General features: G+C 44.3%; 1 protein-coding gene across 2 annotated transcripts in view; it reads right to left on the bottom strand.

Annotated features, from left to right (window-relative positions):
- LOC122552853 (uncharacterized) overlaps positions 1-16,537 on the bottom strand; it is a 63,150-nt gene extending 46,613 nt beyond the window's left edge. Inside the window, exon 1 of one of the 2 annotated variants that reach the window (XM_087991352.1) lies at positions 16,305-16,537. The gene's annotated coding sequence lies outside the window, so the exon portion shown is untranslated. Of the gene's footprint in view, positions 1-3,915; positions 4,056-16,304 lie in introns of those variants that run through there. The other variant, XM_043695894.2, reaches the window with a different exon arrangement.
- Between the last annotated feature and the right edge of the window lie 2,315 nt (positions 16,538-18,852).

Here is an 18,852-nt window from a genome sequence, read left to right on the forward strand (position 1 = left end):
TTGGGAGGGGTGCAGTGGCTGATGGGGATATAGGAGGTAGGGGGTGGTCGGGTATAGGAAGTGTAGGGGGTGATGGGGTATAGGGGCTGATCGGGGTATAGGGGTGATGGAGGTTATGGGGGTGATGGAGGTTTTTGGGAGTGTAGGAGGTGATGGGGGTATAGGGGGGTGATGGAGGTTATAGGGGGTGATGGAGGGTATGGGAGGGACAGGGGGTGATGGAGGTTATGGGGGGATGGAGTGTATGGGAGGGATAGGGGGCGATGGAGGTATAGGAGGTGATGGGCAGTATAGGAGGTGATGGTGGGTATGGGTGGTGATGGGAGGTATGGGTGGTGAGGGAGGCTATATGTGGTGATGAGGGTATAGGGAGTGATGGGGGTATAGGGGGTGATGGGGGTATAGGGGGTGATGGGGGTATAGGGGGTGATGGGGTATAGAGAGTGTAGGTGGTGATGGGGGTATAGGAGGTGATGGGGGTATAGGGGGCGATGGGGATATAGGGAGTGTAGGTGGTGATGGGGGTATAGGGAGTGTAGAGGGTGATGGGGGTGTAGGGGGTTATGGGGATGTAGGGGTGATGGGGGTATACGGGGTGATGGGGGTATACGGGGTGATGGGGGTATACGGGGTGATGGGGGTATACGGGGTGATGGGGGTATTCGGGGTGATGGGGGTATACGGGGTGATGGGGGTATACGGGGTGATGGGGGTATACGGGGTGATGGGGGTATACGGGGTGATGGGAGGGGTATAGAGGGTGTTGGGAGGGTATAGGGGGTGTTGGGAGGCGTGCAGGGGGTGTTGGGAGGCGTGCAGTGGGTGATGGGGATATATGGACTGTAGGGGATGATGGGGTATAGGAGCTGATGGGGGGTGCAGTGGGATATGGGTATATACGGAATGTGGGGGTGATGGGGATATAGGGGGTGATGGAGGGTATAGGGGTGATGTGGTATAGGGATGATGGAGGGTATAGGGGTTGATTGGGTATAGGGGGTGATGGAGGTTATGGGGGGTATATGGGGTGATGGAGGGTATGGGGGAGAGAGGGTGTGATGGAGGTTATGGGGGTCTAGAAGGTGATGGGGGTATAGGGGTGATGGGGGGTATAGGGAGTGTAGGTGGTGATGTGGGTATAGGAGGTGATGGGGGTATAGGTGGTGATGGGGGGTATATGTGATGATGGGGGGTATGGGGGGAATAGGGGCGATGGGGGGAATAGGGGCGATGGGGGTATAGGGGGTGATGGGTGGTATAGGGGGTGCTGGGTGGTATAGGGGGTGATGGGGGTATATCGGGTGATGGCAGGGGTATAGGGTGTGTTGGGAGGGTATGGGGATAGTGGGAGGGGTGCAGTGGCTGATGGGGATATAGGGAGTTTAGGGGGTGATGCGGTATAAGGGCTGATGGGTGGGGGTGCAGTGGGATATGGGGATATAGGGAGTGTGCGGGCTGATCAGGTATAGGGGGTGATGGAGGTATAGGGAGTGTAGGGGTGATGGGGGTATATGGGGGTGATGGAGGTTATAGGGAGTATAGGGGGTGACGGAGGTTTGGGGGGTGATGGAGGTTATAGGAGGTGATGGAGGCTATGGGGGTGATGGAGTGTATGGGGGGTATAGGGGGCAATGGAGGTTTTAGGGGGCATAGGGAGTGATGGGGGTATAGGGGTTGATGGGGGTATAGGAATTGATGGGGGTATAGGTGGTGATGGGGGTATAGGGGGCGATGGGGGTTATAGGGGGTGATGGAGTGTATGGGGGTATAGGGGGCGATGGAGGTTATAGGGGGTATAGGGGGTGATGGGGGTATGGGTGGTGATGGGGTGTATATGTGGTGATGGGGGTATGGGGGTATAGGGAGTGTAGGTGGCGATGGGGGTTACAGGGGATGAAGGGGGGTATAGGGGGTGATGGAGGGTATAGGGAGTGTAGGGGGTGATGGGGTGTAGGGGGTGAAGGGGGAACAGGGGTGATGGGGGTATACAGGGTGATGGGGGTATAAGGGGTTATGGGGTATACGGGGTGATGGGAGGGGTATAGAGGGCGTTTGGGGGTGTTGGGAGGCGTGCAGTGGGTGATGGGGATATAGGGAGTGTAGGTGGTGATAGGAGTATAGGGGGTGATGGAGGGTATAGGGATTGATGGAGGGTATAGGGAGTGATGGAGGGTATAGGGAGTGACGGAGGTTATGGGGGTAATGGAGATAGAGGGAGGTGATGGGGGTATACGGGGTTTTGGGGGTATATGGGATGATGGGGAGGTAATAGAGGGTGTTGGGAGGGGTGCAGTGGCTGATGGTGATATAGGGAGTGTAGCAGGTGATGAGTGTAGGGGGTGACAGGGTATAGGGACTGATGTGGGGGTGCAGTGGGATATGGGAAAATATAGGGAGTGTGGGGGTGATGGGGGGTCTTGGGGGTGATGGTGGGTATAGTGGCTGGTGGGGGGTATAGGGGGTGATGGGGGTATAGGGGGTGTTGGGAGGGCATGGGGGTGTTGGGAGGGGTGCAGTGGCTGATGGGGATATAGGAGGTAGGGGGTGGTCGGGTATAGGAAGTGTAGGGGGTGATGGGGTATAGGGGCTGATCGGGGTATAGGGGTGATGGAGGTTATGGGGGTGATGGAGGGTATGGAGTGAAGAGGGTATAGGGGCTGATGGAGGGTATGGGGGTGATGGAGTGGATAGGGGGTGATGGAGGTTTTTGGGAGTGTAGGAGGTGATGGGGGTATAGGGGGGTGATGGAGGTTATAGGGGTGATGGAGGGAATGGGAGGGACAGGGGGTGATGGAGGTATAGGAGGTGATGGGCAGTATAGGAGGTGATGGTGGGTATGGGTGGTGATGGGAGGTATGGGTGGTGAGGGAGGCTATATGTGGTGATGAGGGTATAGGGAGTGATGGGGGTATAGGGGGTGATGGGGGTATAGGGGGTGATGGGGTATAGGGAGTGTAGGTGGTGATGGGGGTATAGGAGGTGATGGGGGTATAGGGGGCGATGGGGATATAGGGAGTGTAGGTGGTGATGGGGGTATAGGGAGTGTAGGGGGTGATGGGGGTGTAGGGGGTTATGGGGGTGTAGGGGTGATGGGGGTATACGGGGTGATGGGGGTATACGGGGTGATGGGGGTATACGGGGTGATGGGAGGGGTATAGAGGGTGTTGGGAGGGTATAGGGGGTGTTGGGAGGCGTGCAGTGGGTGATGGGGATATATGGACTGTAGGGGATGATGGGGTATAGGAGCTGATTGGGGGTGCAGTGGGATATGGGGATATACGGAATGTGGGGGTGATGGGGATATAGGGGGTGATGGAGGGTATAGGGGTGAGGGGGTATAGAGGTGAGGGCGGTATAGCGGGGTAAAGGGAGTGATGGAGGTTATGGGGGTGATGGAGGTTATGGGGGTGATGGAGGTTATGGGGGTATAGGGATGATGGAGGGTATGGGGGGTGTAGGGGTTGATGGGGGTATAGGGGGTGATGGAAGTTATAGGGGGTGATGGGGGGTATGGAGGTTATAAGGAGTATAGGGGGTGATGGAGGTTATAGGGGGTCATGGAGGTTATAGGGGGTATAGGGGTTGATGGAGGGTGTGGGGGTATGGGGGTGATGGACGGTATAGGGGGTGGTGGAGGGTATAGGGGGTGCTGTGTGGGGCGGCGGGGCCCATACTTGGAAGATGATGTCTGCGGTGAGGGCGGTGCACGGCTGTAGGGGGTGTCGGGTGCAGGCCGGCGCTAGGAGCCTGCAGTATAAGCCCAGGCCCAGGCCCGAAAGCTGGGCCCTCCCCTTCGGTTGGGTTCCGCCGCCAGGAGCGAGCAGGCCTGGGCCCGCGGGAGCAGGATGAGGCGGGGGGATGGGGATGGTCAGCCAGTTCCTCCCCCCCCCCCCGGGGGGGGGCAATGTTTCCTACCGGGGGCCGCGGCTCCTGTTGCCCGGGCGGGAGAAGAGCGCCTCCGGCTCTAGCTCCTGGAGAATGATGCTCGGTGTCCTCCTCCACGCTCCGTCTCAGGAAATGAGCAGAATGTGTCCCTGAGCCGCTCACACAGCGAGCTGCTGGCACCACCTTCGGGAAGGTTTAATGTTCTGTGTTTATGGGGTTTTCGGGGATTGGGAACAGAAACGCAGATAGTCAGCGCTCTTCACAAACACGGTACATGACACTAGTGCCTCACAGTCGGTGAGGTACCTCTCAAGTCCTGCCACTGTTGTAAACACAGGAATCACAGCAAATTCCCTCCAAGAACAATGGGATGCCATCATCTGTTTTCTTTCTGTGGGGGTAAATATTGACTTCCCTGTTGTTCTTTTAAATAATGCCATGGGATTTTTTTTCCTCTACATCCAGCTGAGAGCGAGATCTGTCGCGGTTTAACCCCCTTATCCAGGTTCCTTCAGTACCAGTGTCAGCTTTGAAGGAGGTCTGGAACTCACAAGCTTGTACTGTAGATGAAAGTTGCAACCACAGCTGCTCACATATGTACTGAACGAAAATGTATTTTACACTGAACGTAATTCTGCCAGTTTAAAAGAGTTGATATAAGATCGTTCAAATATCAACCGTTTGTTATGAAAATAAATACATGAAGGGAGTGGAAAAGCATGAAAAGATACCTATGATGTTTCTCTTTTACAGAGAACCTTTGGGTGGTATTGATTTGATGACGGGTTACTAACTGTCATCATTTGGGTGGCTATATGATTGTAGCAATGAATACATGGAAGTAACTTGGGGTGGCTTGAGCTTGATGCTCCAGTGTGAAAATGTAAAAACAATGCTCTTAGGTATCTCTCTACTTAGATTTAGGAGGGTGGAATATTTATTATTCATTCATGGGCTCCTTGCAGTTTTGCCATAAAATGTAAATATAGCTTGTAAATAGAATGTAAATTTGTAAATATAATAAAGTATCTCAGAGTGCCACTCTACTGAAAGAAATTGAACTGTATTGCACACACATAACAATTCAATGCTGACATCACTTTTACAAATGAGTATTGTCTTGAAAAGAGGCTTCTGTCATACTACTAAATATGCTAATATTCAGCTGCATGCACATAAATTATCCTGTTCAACATAGTGATGTAAACAAAAACACAAATTGCTGAAGAAACAAGCATGTCTGGCAACATCTTTGGAGAGAAAGTAGAATTAATGTTTTGAGTCCAGTGAACCTTCTTCAGAACAAGTAATGGTGAAAAAAATAGTTGGTTATGTTTCTGAGCAGTTTGCTTGAGAGCAGAAGCTACTCATTTCAAGTTCAAATATGTTTTGAAGTATTTTGAGAAAATTAGTTGGTGGATATTTTAATATACCAGGCAGCTATTTCAAAAGTTTATCAGTCTCCATGGGCCTGCCAACCTTTTGCAGCATTTTCTGTTTATATGTAAATAAATTTTTTGTTCAGAAACTATTTTTCAGGATTATATGTTATCTTGCCCATTAGGTCTCTTTTGTGGGCGGCACGGTGGCACAGTGGTTAGCACTGCTGCCTCACAGCGCCAGAGACCCGGGTTCAATTCCCAACTCAGGCGACTGACTGTGTGGAGTTTGCACGTTCTCCCCGTGTCTGCGTGGGTTTCCTCCGGGTGCTCCGGTTTCCTCCCACATCACAAAGATGTGCAGGGTCAGGTGAATTAGCCATATTAAATTGCCCGTAGTGTTAGGTAAGGGGTAAATGTAGGGGTATGGGTGGGTTTCGCTTCGGCGGGTCGGTGTGGACTTGTTGGGCCGAAGGGCCTGTTTCCACACTGTAATCTAATCTAATCTAATCTAATCTAATCTAATCAAAAAAAAAATCTTACCTCTCTCACCCTAAACCTAGGCCCTCTAGTTCTCGACTCCCCCACCCCAGGGAAAAGACCTTGTCTATCGACCCTATCCATGCCCTTCAAGATTTTATAAACCTCTATAAGGTCACTCCTTAGTCTCTGACGCTTTAGGGAAAACAACTCTTGCCTATTCAGTCTCTCCATATAGCTCAAACCCTCCAACCTTGGCAACATCCTTGTAAATTTTTTCTGAACCCTTTCAAGTTTCACAATATTCTTCCTATAGGATGGAGACCAGAATTGCACATAATATTCCAAAAGTGGCCAAATAATGCCCTGCACAGCTGCAACATGACCTCCCAACTCCTATACTCAATGCTCTGACTAATAAAGGCAAGCATACGAAACGCCTTCTTCACTAACCTGTCTACCTGTGACTCCACTCCAAGGTTTCTTTGTTTAGAAACACTCCTCAGGACCTTCCATTAAGTGTATAAGTCCTGCCCTGATTTGTATTTCCAAAATGCAGCACCTCACATTTATCTAATTAAACTCCATCTGCCACACCTTGGTCCATTGGCTCATGTGATCAAGATCCCTTTGTAATCTGAGGTTACCTTCTTCACTGTCCACTAAATCTCCAATTTTGATGTCATCTGCAAACTTACTAACTATACCTCCTATTTTCACATCCAAATCATTTATATAAATGTCTAAGAGCAGTGGACTCAGCAGAGATCCTTGTGGCACACTTCTGGTCACAGGCCTCCAGTCTGAAAAATCACCCTCTACCACCACCCTCTGTCCTTTATTTTCGAGCCATTCTGTAGCCAAGTGGATGCTTCTTCCTGTATTTCATGTGATCTAACCTTGCTAATCTGTACTCAAAATAAATTAGCTATAATTTTAACTGTGAACTATTTATTATTTTCATATTGTATGAATTGTTGGCAAAGGCTGAAAACTGCCATCAATTTATACAATGTTTCTGCTGTAATTTGCTTGGGATGGACAATAAATGTTGCCTTTGCCAGTTCAATGAGACTGTCATTATGTTGGGGTATAGAGTTAAAGTACTGATAGAGCATTTGGAATTATTAGAAATACAAGAGGGATTAGGTACTCTGGGTAGTGAAACATCAGAATGAGGTGATATTTGATTATGGTTGACATGAAGAAGTTATGAAAAAGCTGAAGAGGGAATTTCAAAAAAAAGGATTTTTAAAAAAGCAGAAAAAGATAAAGAAGGGGAGATGAATTAAAAATGGAAATAGAAATTAGAAAACGAGAATTACAATTGCAAAGGGAAAGGAAAGGAAGGCAAGAGACAGAAAGAAAGAGAGAAACATGAGTATCAGCTTTCAATGACATTTGTGTAAAAAGAAACATGAGATGCTGATGCAAAATCTGAAAAGGTAAATCCGAGTCATAATCTAAAGTTCGGTAAAGGAATATTTAAATTTTTTAGGTCTGGACAAGGTTTGATAAAAAGGATGTGGAGGCATTCATTATGGAAAATAGCTGACAGATTATTTGGTCAAAGAGAGCCTGGGCACTGCACAAACAGAGTAAGTCAACAAGTAAAACACTGTTCAAGGAGGTTTTTAGGGATTATTGCACTGTTAAAAAAAACTACAATGGTTGCATATGAATAAGTGCAAAAGTGCATATAGGCAAAAGTGTTGAAATTTAAGGAAATATCCTGGACATGACCTATACTGACTTTAGTGTCAAAAATTGTGGCTCTGGAAAAGCAAAATCAGTCAGGCAGCATCCGAGGAGCAGGAGAGTCGATGTTTCGAGCAAAAGCTGTTCGTCGATGCACAGCTGATGCTCGAAATGTCAACTGTCCTGCTCCTTGGATGCTGCCTGACCAGCTGTGCTTTTCCAGCACCACACTTTTTGATTCTGATCTCCAGCATCTGCAGTTCTCACTTTCTCCTATACTGATTTTAGAAGAGTTACATAAAGTAATTTTGACAGGTGGATACAAACATTAGGAGCTGAAACCATGTATGAAATTCTTTTTAAATTTAACTTATTTTTCAAATTAACCTGTTCATAGATAATATTACACACTTCTGGAGTTGGTGAAACCTAAATCCGGGATTCCTGGTCCAGAGGTAGGGACACTACTATTGCACCAAAGAGGGTCTGTGCAGATCTTAAACAGAATATTCTCTTAGATGAATTTAAAAACTCACTATTTTCCATAATAAAGCACATGTTGAGGACTAAAAGGTTCAAATTAGAGTCGTACAGCACGGAAACAGACCCTTCTGTCCAACTCGTCCATGCCAACTAAGTTTTCCAAAATAAACTAATCCCACTTGCCTGTGTTTGGCCCATATTCTTCCAAATGTTTCCTATTTGTGTACTTATCCAAATGTCTTTTAAATGTTGTACCCACATCCACCACTTCCTCAGGAAGTTCATTCTACACACGAACCACCCTCTGTGGAAAATAATTGCCCTTCTTGTCTTTTTAAAATCTCTCTCCTCTCACCTTAAAAATGTGCCCCCTACTTTTGAAAGCCCCCATCCTAGGGAAAAGACAACTACCATTAACTCTATCTATACTCCACATTATTCCAATTGCTGGACAAGCAGCATTAATGGCTGATGATTACGAGCTAACCTATATGATTAAACCTTTTTTTCTGTCACCTCATAAATTTGAAAGGGATAGAAAGTGTTCTGGAGGAGCCCTCTTGTGGTGCAGGGTAGTGCCCCTACCCCTGGACCCAGAGGCCCATGTTCAAATCCACCTGCTCCAGATGTGTGTAATAATATTGTGTAGGTTGATTAGAAAAATAGTTTTTTTAAATTTAGGCAGTAGTCAGGTGGAAGGAAGCAAGTAGCCATAGTAAAGAATGGAAAGCTAGGAATGCCTCAAGACCTCCACAAAGATCAGTAAGTGAAGAACTGAGGGTGAAGGTGAAGACTGAAGGTCAAAGTGTTTCTATTAAAACAAAGTGGGACAGGTAATTTGCAATGCTGGAAGTTGTGAGAGTAACCCATGAAACTTATTGGAGTCTGAAAAAGGAGCTTGCAAGGAAAAAGCCACATATCAAATTGTAGTTGTAACTATAAGTAAGTGGCTGAAGATAAATATTCAATCACTGAAATGGCCAATTGTTTCCCTTTGGTACTGGTATCCAGAGTAAGAGACTTATACCAGACTTCTTCAACAAATTCAAAATACTCTATTATTTCACAAAACCTAATCTTAAAGAAGTGACAAAACTGATTAAGACCTAAGATCCAATCTAAAATTTGAACTATATTCCCTTTTAATCTCAACATAAACACTCAGAGGGGCATAGAGCTGTACAGTTGTACAGCACGGAAACAGAATCTTTGGTGCAACTCATCCATGTTGACCAGATATCCTCAATTAATCTCATCCCATTTTCTAGCATTTGGCCTATATCCCACTAAATCCTTCCGATTCGTGTACCCATCCAGGTGCCTTTTAAATATTATAATTGTACCAGCCTCCACCCCTTCTTCTGGCAGCTCATTCCATACATGCACTACCCTCTGCCCATGATGTCCCTTTTAAATATTTCCCCTCTCACCTTAAAAGTATGCCCTCTACCTTTGCACTCCGCTATCCCTATCTATGGCCTTCATGATTTTATAAACTTCTATAAGGTCACCCCTCAGCCTACGACACTCCAGGGAAAATAGCCCCTGCCTGTTCAGCCTCTCCCTATAGCTCAAACCCTCCAACCCTGGCAACATCCTTGTAAATCTTTTCTGAACCCTTTCATGATTTACAACATCTTTCCTATAGGAGGGAGACCAGAATTGAATGCAGTATTCCAAAAATGGACTAACCAATGTCCTATACAGCCACCACATGACCTCCCAACACCTATACTCAATGCACTGACCAATAAAGGAAAGCATACCAAACATCTCCATCACTATCCTGCCTACTTGTGACTCTACTTTCAAGGAACAATAAACTTGCACTCCAAGGTCTCCTTGTTCAGCTTCCCAGGACCTTATCATTAAGTGTATAAGTCCTGTCCTGATATGCCTTTCCAAAATGCAGCACTTCATATTTATCTAAATTAAACTCCATCTGCCATTCCTGGCCCATCAGTCCATCAGATCAAGGCCCTGTTGTACTCTGAGGTAACCTTCTTCACTGTCCACTACATCACCAATATTGGTGTTATCTGCAAACTTACTAACCATACCTCCTATGTTCACATCCTGCTGATGACTTTTTTGGGGAAAAATCTATAGACCAATGGTCTGCAAATAAAGAAAATATTAGATTAGATTACAGTGTGGAAACAGGCCCTTCGGCCCAACAAGTCCACACCGACCCGCCGAAGCGAAACCCACCCATACTCCTACATTTACCCCTTATCTAACACTACGGGCAATTTAGTTTGGCCAATTCACCTGACCCTGCACATCTTTGTGACTGTGGGAGGAAACCGGAGCACCCGGAGGAAACCCACGCAGACACGGGGAGAACATGCAAACTCCACACAGTCAGTCGCCTGAGGCGGGAATTGAACCCGGGTCTCTGGCGCTGTGAGGCAGCAGTGCTAACCACTGTGCCACCGTGCCGCCCACAAATATTGATGAATTCTCATAACCCATTAGGCTTGTTGAATTTTATTGAATTGTTGAATTTAACTGCTGATGGACGTATCTTTTTTCTTCTGTCTCTCATTTTTTCTAAAATATTAAAGTTTGTTTTGATGAGAAAATGTACCTTGGAGCAACTGAGACCGGAGCAAAGCGGGATAGAGGCCTGGAGTGGTGTGGAGTGTCTGAGAGCCACATCAGAGCGGGCTGGAGGTGTGGAGTGGCTGAGAGCAGAAGCAGAGTGGGCTGGTTGCACAGAGTGGAGCGGGGTACAGTTGTTGGACTGGCATCTGATGTGGGCGTTCAGTGGCTTATGAGACCGGTCAGACCACGTGTGGAAGCCCCTGCGCAGACCTAATGCAATGTAATGTTTATCTTAAATCTGTTTATCTGACTGCAATGTTTCTCCTTTTAACTGTGCCTTAATTCTAACTTATACTATGAATCACTGTAAGGTTATGCTACTTTCTTTCATCTATATCCCTCCTTTTGTATCTAAAATTTATACCTAGGTACTTTGTACCTAAGATGGCGCTATGAGAGGCAATATTGTGAACCTTTCACTGTACTCCTGTACTTGACTACACATGACAATTGTAATTCATATATCAAAGAAAGATCTTTTAAACAAAGCTTCAGTTCAATTGGAAATCAAGGCGAATCCAAGTTTTTGGATGATTGTCACAGTTTAGCTTTTCAGGCCAAAATAGAGGTGTTGATTTTATCAGGTTGCTAAACTTCAACCAGGAGAAAAAGAGGTCTAGCAGCCTTACTGCTAATTACTACTGCTTTTTTTTCTCTGTTTCATTTAAACTTAAAACAGAAATCAAATACAGTCAGAGCTGCAAGGTGACCAACATCAGAGGCCACATTGTTGCTTACAAAGGCAGGATCCAGTAATTAAGGGAACTCAATCGTTTTTATTCCAGAAAGTGTCCAAATGTTCAATATCTTCAGTTTTCCACATTGTCCATAAAAATATAACATATTTCCAAATGTGAGTGACAATTTATCATGAGGTTTGAAATTTTCATGAAATTTTGTTTTAGTATGGGGGGGAAGTTGGGAATTTATATGTGTCTTCACTAAGAATTAGAAATAAATATTTATTAAAGTCTCTATTAGTAAGTTGCAAGGAAGTCCCTGAGAAATTTAAGTCAAGCTGAGCCATGTGAGTGCACAGCAGGCAGAGAGAGAGTGGAGAATTACTGTAACAGTGTGTTATGAAATGAAGGCAGCCAAACTAAATCAGCCTCTGTATTTGCATCACAATAAAACTAACCATCAAAGACCCCGTGGTTCCTAACCAGACTTTTGAATAACTAACTCCAGATTCTACAGATAATTAATTCCAGTCACAAACAAAATCTCAAACATAAGACAGCTGTTTACTAAATACACAAGGAAAAAATAAACAAGGTAAGCCGATTAATGCCTATGGTTTAAACCTGAAACATTTGTTTTCAGTCCCAATTCACACAAAAGATAGAGACAAACACAGTTAAGGGATAAATAAAAGAAAATAATAAAACTGGTCATTACTTAAATGGCTTTCACAATGCATTGTTTCACAGGCATAAATGTGAACTCTGGTTGCTTTTCTGGAACAGCCAATGAGGGTTATCTACTCTGTTTACTTAGGTATAGGTTGTAACATTTCTAACTCAGCTTTCTATTCTTTGGGCTTCTGGAAGCTGATTTAGCACATTAGGCAGGAAGCTTTCAAATCTTCATGCTATCTTGTCAGCAGCCAATCTTGTTTTCCAGAAAACATAGCTTTAAAAAAAAATTAAATTCTAGTTCTGTCCTGGGAAACGGACTATTCTTTCCCAAGGCCTAAATCACCATTCAATAATGCCAACTGAGCATAGGGTCTATTCTAGACTTGCTGGATTTGATTCTCAGGTACTGACTTCGTTACTAGCCAACTTCTGCTATCTGTTTAAACAGAATGCTCTTCCTGGGGTTGCTGTGTCTGTGTCTGTGTCTGAAAGGAATCCCTTAAATCAAGAGTCTGCTTGCAATTAATCTCCAGGCCTGGCCTCAAACAAACTCTGCTTTGTTAATCTGTTCTTTTTTTTAACACAAGCTGTCCCAAAGCACACAATTCATAACTCCAAACAAAAATTGAAAAAAAACATAAACAATAGTGAAAACCTCAGTAAGGGTTCTAACAAGAGTCTTGAATGGAAATACCCTTTATCTTTCTGCCATCTGGACAGGTTATAAGTTTAAAAGAAAAGGCAAAAAGTTACAGAGCATTTCCAAACAAGACCCTGAGAATTTATATGTCCCAGTTTGTGTTTCTGCTGATTGCAACCTGGTCACTCCTTGTGCCTCACAGCGCCAGAGACCCGGGTTCAATTCCCGCCTCAGGCAACTGACTGTGTGGAGTTTGCACGTTCTCCCCGTGTCTGCGTGGGTTTCCTCCAGGTGCTCCGGTTTCCTCCCACAGTCCAAAGATGTGCAGGTCAGGTGAATTGGCCATGCTAAAATTTCCCGTAGTGTTAGGTAAGGGGTAAATGTAGGGGTATTGGTGGGTTGCGCTTCGGTGGGTCGGTGTGGACTTGTTGGGCCGAAGGGCCTGTTTCCACACTGTAATGTAATCTAATGTAATCTAATCTAATCTATACAGTATAGGTTACAGGTTTAAAAGAAGTTGTGTTTGCTGACTCAGAAGAGCATATGCAGTACGGTAATTGGCAGCTGGGGTAGGGAGGTTATTATGAGATGGGGGGTGCAGGAGGAAGAGAGAGAGATGCAGGTGGTGGGGGGGAGGGAAGAGATGTGGGGAAAGGAGGGATGTAGGGGAGGGAGAAGGGGAGAGGGGTCGAGGGCGGAGAGGGATGAGGGGGAGGGGTGTGCAGGGGTAAGAGAGGTGTGGGGAACAGAGGGGTGTGAGGGAGAGAGAGGTGAGGGAAGGGAGAGGTGAGGGGGTGTGGTGAAGGTATCAATTGGGACACTGTAGGGCAGACGATCAGGGCAACGGTGGGGTTGAAAAAGGTTTACCATCGGGACCCTAGAGAGAACTGGAGGACTGTGTGTGTGGGGATGAGAAAGTGTTGGAGGAAGAGGAGGAGGATAGGTCGATGAGGAGAATGTGAGGAGCTCATTCGATCCTGATCCACCCCAAGACCCAGTCCCTTGGTTTTCTCCCAACCCCACTCTTCGATAACCCCCACTCCCCGGATGCTGGATGTCTTTTCTGCCACTGAACCTCCTTTCAACATAAATAAAAATGGAAAGAACTGCGGATGCTGTAAATCAGAAAAAAAGACAGAAACTACTGGAAAAGTTCAGTGAGTATGGCAGTATCTATGGAGAGAAATCAGAGTTAACGTTCAGGTTCAGTGACCCTTCACAACAACATAATGCCTGTTATGTGCACATGCACATGACGCAACAGCATAGAGGGCCTGGAACCATGTGCATGCCCTTTCCGGGTGAGCTCACAGGGGTGGGGGACCCACGGTTTTGGTATCAGCAAACACTGATAAAGGAAAAATTGTGTGAATGTTTGGTTTATCTTAGGCATTGCTGAATGGGATTTGATATTCTGCTGGCAGGAATGGCTGATGACTTCGACACACAGAATTTCGAGTCATGTGACTCTGACATGATTTCATTGGACTCAACTGCCAAGTGCTTTAACTGTATGTTGCCTATTCAATGATTGCACCACATCAATGCACTTACTGCTCCTTGACTTACAGTGTTGAGTATTGATGTTAGATATTCTCATGTGTGGAAACAGTGCTTGGGAAATATATGCTTTCCCAAAATAGGAATTAAGAAAAAATGCACAGAATATCCATCTGTTCTTACAAATGCAAAAGAAATGCATTTGTGTATTTTTAGGACACAAATTCAAAACCTGCCGAGTCTATATGGAAAAAGAAAAGACAGAATGCAATCATGTCTGTGACATATTGCCTGCAATACATTTGAAGAAACAATGTTGGATTGTGGGACTATATAAATTGTCACACACTAGTGAAACAAATGTTAAAAGAATGACTCTCACCCTGACAAGGTAAATATTTGCAAACAGATATATAGAACAGTCAGATCATAAGATGATGAGTTTTGTTTATATTAAGCGCCAACAGTTTGTAAAAGTGTCGAGAAAGATGTGAAAGGGTCAAGCTTCTGTATCTATTGCCTTACAGAAGAGGTTGTAGGAGGTCATTACCAGGATGTGATGGGTCTTTGATGATGTTGACAGCCTTTCCGCAGCAGTGACCCGTGTAAACAAAGTCCCCAAAAGGAAAGATGGCTTCTGTGATGGTCTGGGCTGTGCACACCATCTTCTGTAGTTTCTTACTGTCCTGGGCAGAGATATACAGCATGGAAACAGACCCTTTGGTCCAACTCATCCATGCTAACCAGATATCCTAAATTAATCCAGTCCCATCTGTCAGCATTTATCCCATATCCCTCCAAACCCTTCCTATTCATACACCAATCCAGATGCCTTTTAAATGTTCTACCAGCCTCTACCACTTCCTCTAGCGGTTCATTCCATAAACGGACCATTGCCCCTTAGCTCCCTTTCAAGTCTTTCCCTTCTCACCATAAACCTATGCCCTCTGGTTTTGGACTCTCCTACCCTGACTTTTCACCGTATCTGTACCCGTCATGATTTTATAAACTTCTATGAGATCTCCCCACAGCCTCCGACACTCCAGGGAAAGTAGCCCCAGCCTATTAAGACTCTCCCGATAGCTCAAATCCTCCATCCCTGGCATCATCCTTTTAAATCTTTTCTGAACCCTTTCAAGTTTAACAATATCTTTCCTATAGCAGGGACATCAGAATCAAATGCAGTATTCCAAAAGTAGCCTAACCAATGTTCTGTACAGCCACAACATGACCTCCTACCTCCTATACTCCATGGCAATAATGGCAAGTGTACCAAATGCTTTCTTCACTACCCTGTCTACATGTGACTCCACTGTACTTTGCTTTTAAGAGAGTTGAACTTTAAGGACTTCATGCATTGTGTATTTATAATCCAAGCCAGACTCTTCCTGGCACTAAATCTGGTTTGGATTTGCAAGCTGCACATGCAGAAATCAACTGGTTTCCTGCACTGTCTGCTTCATAACTTATAATATGTTCTATTGCTTTAAATAAGCTAACCAATGGAGATAATAAGTCCTCAGTGAGCAACTAATTATTAAACCATTACTATTAACACAATATGGTGAACAGTGGTTAAAAACATCATACTGATGAGGCCTATCTTGCTTGAACAGTCTTAAGCCAATTTCTGTTCAGGTAGAACACATGGTTGACAGTCCTAAATCATGCTACAGTGCCTGAGACAACTTTTGATGTATTTGTTTGCTTAATAGTGGTGGAGAGTGTTAAAAACACAATTAAACTGACAAATCCCTATTGAGAGGTCATTTTAATTCACTTAAAAAGATAACTAACTGGAGTTTATGCCAGATCAATACAAAGGAAGGGAAGGCCAAACATATATTGCTAAAATGTCTACAAAATTCCTCAGTTCATATTTGGACACTGAAACCTCCCAACAGAATGTAATGTTTAACCAACTCTCAAACTGATGCTTTCTAATATCAGTGTGCCTGGTGCAGAAAAGCAAGCCATTCAGATTTACTAAACGCCTGGGAATGAAGGTGATTTCAGGCATAACACATCAGGATGAACAGCTGAAAATCTGAAAGATATTCAAAATAAATGATTCAAAATATATTAGAAGATCAATTTAGGGTCAGATTAAATTTTCATATTCATCAGCTAGAACTTATATCATTTAGACAGAAACTTGCAGTTCATACAGACCATTTCATGAGTTGAGGCAGGGAAAAAGTTGTACATTTTGTGATTTTTCAGATGCAGAGCTAGCAAACACAATTGAATTATTGAGCTAGTGATCATATTTACCTGTATTCCTGCTTGTCGATTGTCCTCTTTTGAAACAGACTTTGGACACTGGAGGACTGTGTCCGTTAAGGAATCCTATCCCAGTAACAGTCACCTTTTCAGAAGTGAATATTGCATTAAGTTTTCTTCAAATATCCTTAGTTAGTCTCAAACTCAATCACTGCAATGTATTGTTACATATTTCAGGTAAATAAAACTTTTAAATTAAGTGCTGTAAGAATAGGATAGTAAGCATTTCATGACATGCAGGTTGTAATCTAGTGCTGTGTTTGACCTTAATCCTTGCACTAGAACTTGCAAAGATCTCCAATGAGTTTGTTTACAGTTTAGAAAATGTATTCAAATATATCTGACATTAACTGTTCAGGTCTGCCATAAATCTGAACAATCTGCTGAGCTCCAAGTTTATTCCTGTATAAAACTTCCAACAAACTGGATTTTCAGATTACTCATTGTTTGTTTGCTTTGCTTGTTAATAAGCAGTGTTTAAGCTATCATTATCAGTATGTTAATTTTCCACTGGTAAACTGACAGACCTGTCACATATTACTTTTATCTGTTTGGTTAAACTTTAACTTGAAAAAATTCTATTTACTCTTGAAACTTATTTGCATGATCTCATCCAGTTGCAAAATAGATAAGGAAGGTAAACCATCCAATATTGAATATTCCATTTGCTACAACTTCTAACTCTGGACTAGATAATGTCAACTGAGTATTCCCATTCCACGATTAGTATAACATTACAGTTTACTTTAGAATATCTAAAGATCTTTAGAATTTTTATGGAGATGAAAATTTATTTGCAATAACCCTCAATCCATTTTTTTTAGCTCATTCATGGGGTGGAACGGTGACTCAGTGGTTAGTACTACTGCCTCACAGCACCAAGGACCCAGGTTCGATTTCAACCTCAGACAACTGTCTGTGTGGAGTTTGCACATTCTCCCTGTGTCTGCATGGGTTTCCTCTGGGTGCTCTGGTTTCCTCCCATAATCACAAAGATGTGCAGTTTAGGTGAATTGGCCATGCTAAATTGCCCGTAGTATTCAGGGATGTGTAGGTTAATTGCATTAATCAGGGGTAAAATGTAGAGTGGTAGGAGAATGGGTCTGGGTGGGTTGCTCTTCGGAGGGTTGGTGTGGGCTTGTTGGGCTGAAGGGTCTGTTTCCACACTGTAGGGATTCTATACTGAGTTAAAGTATAACTCAGTTAAATTAAATTAGATTAATTATTTTTCTTCTTGTGTCAAATTTCTTCCTTTCACATTGTTTAATTTAGATTAATTAAAACACTGTAATTAAGATTTCTTGTTTACTTGTAATTGGGCTCCGGTAATGTTCTAAGGAGGTTGGAATTTATGTGGGTTGGGGAAGTAGTGCTGGTGTGAACGCTGTTTTGCTATCTCTCCACATTCCATTTAATTGCATGAGAAGAGACCTCTGCTCCATCAAATGGCAGCTCTCTAATCCTAGTAGAGCCAGGAACAGTAGCCACTGCTGAGGCTGCAGTAAGTGCTGGGTGGTGTTCATTGACGTAGCCAAACAAGGTAAGTGAGGTGGGTAGGGCATGGCATCATTGAGGTCAGGATGATGGGCCCATTCAGTGGGGTTGAGCAGTAGACAGGGCAAGGGGAAGGAGAAAAGCTTGGATTTGAAGTCCTGGATAGGGAGGGGCCTTTAATGAGCAAGGAAGCCTGTAAAGGAGGAACCATTACTTTAGTCCAGCCACCAGTCCAAAAGCAGTGAAAGTTGCTGATTATACATTTGACATGGGCCTTTGCTGCTATGGGTTGAATCCCAGTGTGGTGGTGAGAGGAGGCTTTTAATTGGGCCTTAAAATGGCCAGTAAAAGGCCCATAACTGGTTCACAGGCAAGTGGGCATTCCTAATGCCTGCAGAAAAATTATGGTAAGGCAGGGATGGATAGGCAGAAATAGATATAAACCCAGCCATGAGCCAACACACCCCAGGAGATTGTAAGATCCAGCCCAAACTGACTTGCCTGGAAATGGAGGGATCCTTGGTTTCACATTTTAGCCTCATTTCATTCACTTGTCTTATCTGTCCTCAATAATTTTGAAAATCTCGTGTCTGTGCCTTAGTTGCACCAAGTTCTTTTATCAATCATCCCCGTGCTTGCTCACCTCCATTGGCTTCTGGTTGTGCAGTGCCTTATTTTAAAATTCTCATCCTTTAAAGTCCTCCACAGAAACATTGAAAATAGAAGCAGCAGGCTGTTTAGCAAATTAATTTCTGTCCACCATTCACCATGATCCTGGCTGATCCTCAAACTCAGTGCCATATACCCACACACTCTCTATATCATTTGACACTTTTAGCATCTGGAAATCTATTTATTCTTGTTTTCACAGTCACACACTACACTTAGAAGTTTGTGCATCTTTATTTCTTGGCTGTTGGATATCCTTGATTTTAACTGGTAGCCATTCATTCAGTTAGCCATATCTTGAGCTTCCATCCCCGAACCTCTATGTCTCTCCACCTCTGTTTCCTTCTTTACACATGAAAACCTCAATTTTTGACTG

The sequence above is a fragment of the Chiloscyllium plagiosum genome, unplaced genomic scaffold (assembly GCF_037043375.1).
Source record: "Chiloscyllium plagiosum isolate Xiang-an unplaced genomic scaffold, Cpla_swu_hap1 HiC_scaffold_10, whole genome shotgun sequence".
Lineage (NCBI taxonomy): Eukaryota > Metazoa > Chordata > Chondrichthyes > Orectolobiformes > Hemiscylliidae > Chiloscyllium > Chiloscyllium plagiosum.